Here is a 6,248-nt window from a genome sequence, read left to right on the forward strand (position 1 = left end):
GTGCTGGCATTGAGGCCTCCCGTCAACAGCATAGCTTCAATCCCAGATTGCAATCCCACATTGAAAATGTCCAGTTCAATGGGGGACAAATGGAACCCATTCTGTCTCATAACATTGTCATTCACCCCTTCCAGCTCAAAATGTCGTACCACTTCTCCTCCTAAATGACGGACAAATCTGGAAATGGTCCTGTTTACCTTATGTTTACAGCGTTCCAATGGCTTACTATTCCCCCTACTGAGCCACACACGGTGAGGAACAATCTCGGATCAGACTAGGATCAGATCCTTGAACAACGTAAAGCAGTGTGCCAAGTTATGTTCCATAGCATTTGAGATCCACTGACTGCTGTTGGCTGATATCGCTCCCGTCCGCATGTACAACTAACGTGACCAGCCCTGACACGCAGCGACTAAGCATTTAAGTTGTCCTAACATAAACCCCTCAGACCCCTCCAATGTACCCAAACCAACTAAAATGGGAACCCAAGGTTATGGCCATATATTCTATACTCAGCACGCCTAGCCGGCCCAATAAATGTACGAATGGCCCTAAATCCAGATGAATCGAGGAACCACACCTAGGACGATAAACAGAATAAACAACAGGGTGAGCAGCGCAGGACTGAATCTTTTAGTAAACAAGGACGCTCACCAACTGCCATCACCCGAAAAGCTTAACCACATCCTGAGTTGCCGCACCTATGCAAAAGGAGTAAGTTGTGTAAATGCCAGGAGCCAGACCACCACCAGACACACACGACTGCAAAACCCTAAAGCCCTTGCACCGACACAAACTATTGAATCAGAAACACTGGATAAAATGGGCCCTCCAGATATGTCTTAGAGTGACAAATGAGAAGGATCAGACTGGATGAGGTGACTGACATATAAGACAGCAGAAGCACAGACTAAACCAGAGTAGTGGAAGCAACCAGTTCACCGATTCGCAAGGCACCAAAAAAACACACAACAAACGCTACCTGAAACAGACGAACTTCGTACGAAGAGGAACAGTATAATAGGAAATTGGACGACGGGAGTCGGGTCTATGAATCATCCTCCAACCCTTTAGAATGCGCAAAACACAAAATGCCTTAGTAACGTCTTGCCACCCAAAGTAACAGAACAAAACGGTAAGAGCAGACAAGTACCACACAACAACTGAGGCAGACGTATCCTTAACTCACAGTGACTCCAGTAGGGCCAACGTCAACCCCAATCTACCAGCATCTGAGGAGATATCCCTGGTAGCCAGAGATCCCATCAACAACGCCACACTGACAAATAGGACTTCCTCAAAAGTCAGAAACAAAGTCTCACAGGCCCTTTGGTCATGGGGATCCCATCGGATGGGTCAGGTGATGAGACTAAAAGCCCCAGGGTACTTCTTGGGCACCAATCCCAATGGCAAGACCCGTAAATTGGGGTATGACAACAGAATGACCCATAAAAACCTCCTTCTTGAGTTTCTCCTCCCAAATTGCTAGTTTCCCTACTACTGAACAAAAATGACCCACAAATCTCCCAAATTGCTAGTTTCCCCACTACTGAACAAAAATGACCCACAAATCTGAGTATCAGTAAATCTAAATGAACAAAATTTATTCAAAAGCCGACAGAAAACTCATCAAATACCTGCACTCCCCGTTGCTTAGGATACCGGTCGAGCAATGGACACATCCTTCCAATGCTCACCAGCGTCCTCCGCTCTAGGTACGTTATCTCTAGAGGACCTAACTCCCTGCTTGCCCTTTTTAAAACACTCTTACGAGGGGTGGGCTCCACCACAGTGCAAGCACTCATGTTTGACAATGCAGGACCCATACCACCTGCAGTGGCTCTCGTTGAAGAGCCAACAAACACTCTTCCACTGCCCAGCCAACACACCGGAGTGTGCGCCGGCTGCGCCTGGAAAGAGGGACGGCCAACAGGGGATCATTATTATGTTGTCCCCCAAAGTCCATGCTTGGACTCACCAAGAGTTTCTGAAGAAACTGCTGGTCATACCTGAACCAGCATTGACCCCCCATATTTTTTATACGCCTTGTAAATCAGTTCTAAGTAACTAAACAACCTCGGAACCTTCTCTGGAAACCGCCATGAGAAAATTCTTGCAAAAATGGAAAACGCCTGAAGCCTGTTACCAAAGGTATGCAGCAGCTGCTTACCTTTTTCCCATCTGACATGTCACCATGCCCCTGCCTGTCCACTGACTCCCTATCAGGGGGTACTAGGGACGTGAAGTGAAGTGACGTGAAAACACATACTCACCCTTAGGAATTTTGTCCCTGACATCCAGCGGAACAGGCATCCCCAGGGGAGACAATTAGCAGCCCCTTGAGCAGATCCTCAACACCACTGACCTAGCACTCAGTAGGGTTAGGAAGGGGACAGGGAATGAGAGAGAGGGCCAACCCCCAGGGAGCCTATTAAGAACTGCCCTAAGTAAACTAACCACTTCCCCCTGACCTTGAAAACCATAATCCATACCCTGACCTTGAAAACCATAATCCATAAACCCCCATGACTGCCTTCGATGAGGGAGAAGGTGGGGAGGACAAGCTTGGGCAAAGGAGAATTTGATCTAGCAGCACTCTCTTTCTCCCAGACAGAAAACAGTCAGGGTTCCTCAACTGATCTTTTTTAATCCAGCCCACATTACATGGGCAGATGTCATGCTCCCCCTTCCCTAGTTGTCCAGGGGGAAACTGATTCTGAGTTTGAATTGTTTACTGCAGAATAGATGAGATTTTGTGTCCTTTCTAATTGACTCATGCACTGTACAGTGTGCCAATGGTTCTTCGAAGTACCAGCACATCCAGAGGATGGCAGTCACTCATCTAAAGGCTGTCGTCAGAAAGTAATGTATAACTTTGGAAAATAAATTTTAAGCTTTAAAAAAAGAAACGAACAATTTTTTTGAGAAGATTTTAAAAACAGTTTGTAACGCTGTGTGCACGTGTGATAAACCACGTTTATGAAATATGATGTCTTGAGGGATGCTCACATGCTCTTCATAAGCATTTTTAAGATGTAGTAAAGCTAATGGTTGCAAAACAGCCACAGTTGTGGTACATTTAGGCTTTTGAACAATGACGTCCATGATAACATTGAAAAACAAACCAAAAGAGGGCTCGTCCGGGATTTGAACCCGGGACCTCTCGCACCCTAAGCGAGAATCATACCCCTAGACCAACGAGCCAGCTGTTAACTACTTGTCCAGATGTTTTGAAGAATTTCACATGTGCACTCTGACAGACAGCATCATATTACAGCATTTTACAGTTGAGGCACAATGGAAGTTATATCTTAAAGCTACACCAAGCAAAATGAAAAGAAAAAAAAATATTTTGGATGGAAACGCTTATTACAACAAATATAATAAAAACAATTTTCAGGTTCATGGCATTGTTTGCATTATGTTTCATTTACACGTTGAAATATCAAACCATCCCACTATCAGCAATATTGCTTTGTATAAAGAACCCAAAACATTTTATTTCTCAGAAGCATCAAGAATAAATTAGTTCACCTCTTCCCTCCTTGCATGAAGAAGTGAAATTAATTCCAAACAGCAAACCACTACAGCCTGCAGTAGTGATGACTATGGTACCAAGAGTGCCCTGGCACTCTCACACAAAAAGTTGTCAAACTGTTTAAGATTAACAACTTGCCTCGAGTTCGCCGGGCACTAGGGATCGACCGATTATCGGTTTTACCAATATTATCGGCCGATATTTGGTATTTTCGGCAATATCGGTATCGGCCAATAGAGATACCGATCATACCTCCCAGGACCGCTGGGCCCATTAGAAGCCCGGTGGCCCTGGAGGTCCCGCAGCAAGCTGTGACTTACCTTCCCTTCAGCTCCCATGTAAAATCTTGTGAGTCCCGCGGCCGTCAGAGCGTTGCCACGGGTTACCATGGCAACGTTCCGCGCAGCACGCAGACTGCGAGATTTACACAGGGAGCTGCTGGGAAGGTAAGTCACAGCTTGCTGCCGGCCCCTACTGCTCAGTACACACCACTGGACCACCAGGGAATGCCATATCCCCCCTCCCTGGCCAGGTAACAAGCAGGGAGGGGGGAATAAAAAAGTAATAAAACTTATAAATATTAAAATAAAAAAATGTCTCCCCTCCTGTCCATTTTACACAAATTACATCCTTTCACAAACACACACACTATACAAACACACACACACACTCTGCATTATATACACACACTATACACACACTCTGCATTATATACACACACTATACAAGCACTACACACACTCTGCATTATATACACACACTACACACACTATACACACACTATGCATTATATACACACACACACCATACACACACTCTGCATTATATACACACACACTATACACACACTACACAAACTCTGCATTATATACACACACTATACAAACACTACACATACTCTGCATTGTATACACACACTACACACACTATACACACACTATGCATTATATACACACACACACTGTAACGGATCACCTGGCACCCCGACCTGGTACCTCCGTTAATGGATGCTCCTAGTGCTTCCTGAGGACTCCAAGCACTCTGGCAGACACCACAATCACCGAATCCGAGAAACCTTTTAAATTCTCCCAAGCATATGAATGCTGTAGACCATTGAATAGGAACCATACGAATAGGCTTGTACTCCTAGCAGTCAACTGGAACAGCATACAATAAATCCTTCCCCCAATAATGAGACGACACATCACTTTGAGGTTAAAACAGGAACTCTGGACTGTCTCATCCAGCCTGGCTTTTATTACAATAATACACATACAGGCCACACCCAGGGGGAGGCATAAAATAACCAATCACATACATGGTTCAGCCCACACATCCCCTCCCCTCAGATAACATTAAACCCAATTATCCGGTACACTTTTTCAGCCAAGTTCTGGATGTACCCCAAAACCCGGGGGTACACCTTTAAATCCAGCATCGCTGGATAGCCCTTATTCAGGGGGGCAACATATCCAAAATTCAAGTAATTCGGATGAATGGTTCGGGAGATATGGGGTTCCAAAGATTTGACCGACCGCATGGGTAAAGTATCCGAAAACAGTTCCATGCATTTTGGCCCTGCGGTCGGTCACAAACAAGGGAATGAAAACAGACGAATTGCCTGTGTTATAGAGCCTGGAGAGGGTTTGAATGAATTCCCTTGTTTGTGGGGTTCTTTCTACCGAACGGCGGGTCATTCGGTAGTTTCCATACGAATTTCTGGAAGTATGGAGGTCTCAGCGGTGTTTGCCTAGTCAAGTGTCCGATTTTAGTTCCAGACACTCGACGGCAAAACACCGCTGTTCGGTAGTTTAAGATGGCCGCCGCCACGTGTTTGTTTCCCGAATGGCGGCCACCCAGAGGACAAAGAATACATTACACTGATTGCCAATTACCCGTTCGCAACATTGTTGCAAACTGTAATTGGAGGCACACTTATTCCTGGGTGGTCTGGTTGTTCGGTAGTTTCACTCAATATAATAAATGGAGTGATTCTACCGAACAATCAGATGAATGCTGCATACATATCCCAGGTTAAACTTAATACACATATACACATATAATATTACAGGCAATATACTAGAATATGTATCACAGTCTTAAAGGGACAGTAGTCCCAAAAGTCCCAATATGTCCATAGATGCTGTTAAAAGGGCCAGTAGCAGCGATATACAGTACAATATGCCCCAAATAACCCAGGGGCCATAGTCAGCAGGTAGGAGGCTAGCAAACAGGCTTCTCCAGGGCCCAGTGGCGAGGTTGGTTTCGCCACATTTCTCCCCTTTTCCAAACAGACTAACAGGGTACCTGACCTCTTGCCGGTCAGTGCCCTTGTTAGTCCAGCAGCCCACCCACAAAACAGAAACAGCAGTACAGCCCACCCACAATAAATGGTTACTACACCTGAGTAAGAGAAAAACTTGTCCAGGTCCAGGTGCCTCACCATGGCTGTGTGGGGGACTGGTAGGCTGTTTTGGTGGGTTGCTGAGTGGGCAGAGCCCAGCGGTACTCTGCCCTGGTGCCAGCACTACCCCGGGAGTAGTCTGGTTGGAGCCTTGCTGGAGACCGACTGCCTCCCCTTTAGCTGCGCAGCTCTGCTGCTGGAGACCGACTGTCTCCCCTTGAGTTACACAGCTCTGCTGCTGGAGACCGACTGTCTCCCCTTTAGTTACACAGCTCTGCTGCTGGAGACAGACTGTCTCCCCTTTGG

At 46.0% G+C, this 6,248-nt stretch overlaps 1 non-coding gene across 1 annotated transcript; it reads right to left on the reverse strand.

Annotated features, from left to right (window-relative positions):
* Window positions 1–3,132: 3,132 nt before the first annotated feature.
* TRNAP-AGG (transfer RNA proline (anticodon AGG)) lies at window positions 3,133–3,204 on the reverse strand. The gene has a single exon. It is a non-coding gene; the product is annotated as a tRNA-Pro (tRNA).
* Between the last annotated feature and the right edge of the window lie 3,044 nt (window positions 3,205–6,248).

The sequence above is a fragment of the Pelobates fuscus genome, chromosome 1, assembly GCF_036172605.1.
Source record: "Pelobates fuscus isolate aPelFus1 chromosome 1, aPelFus1.pri, whole genome shotgun sequence".
NCBI classification, from domain to species: domain Eukaryota; kingdom Metazoa; phylum Chordata; class Amphibia; order Anura; family Pelobatidae; genus Pelobates; species Pelobates fuscus.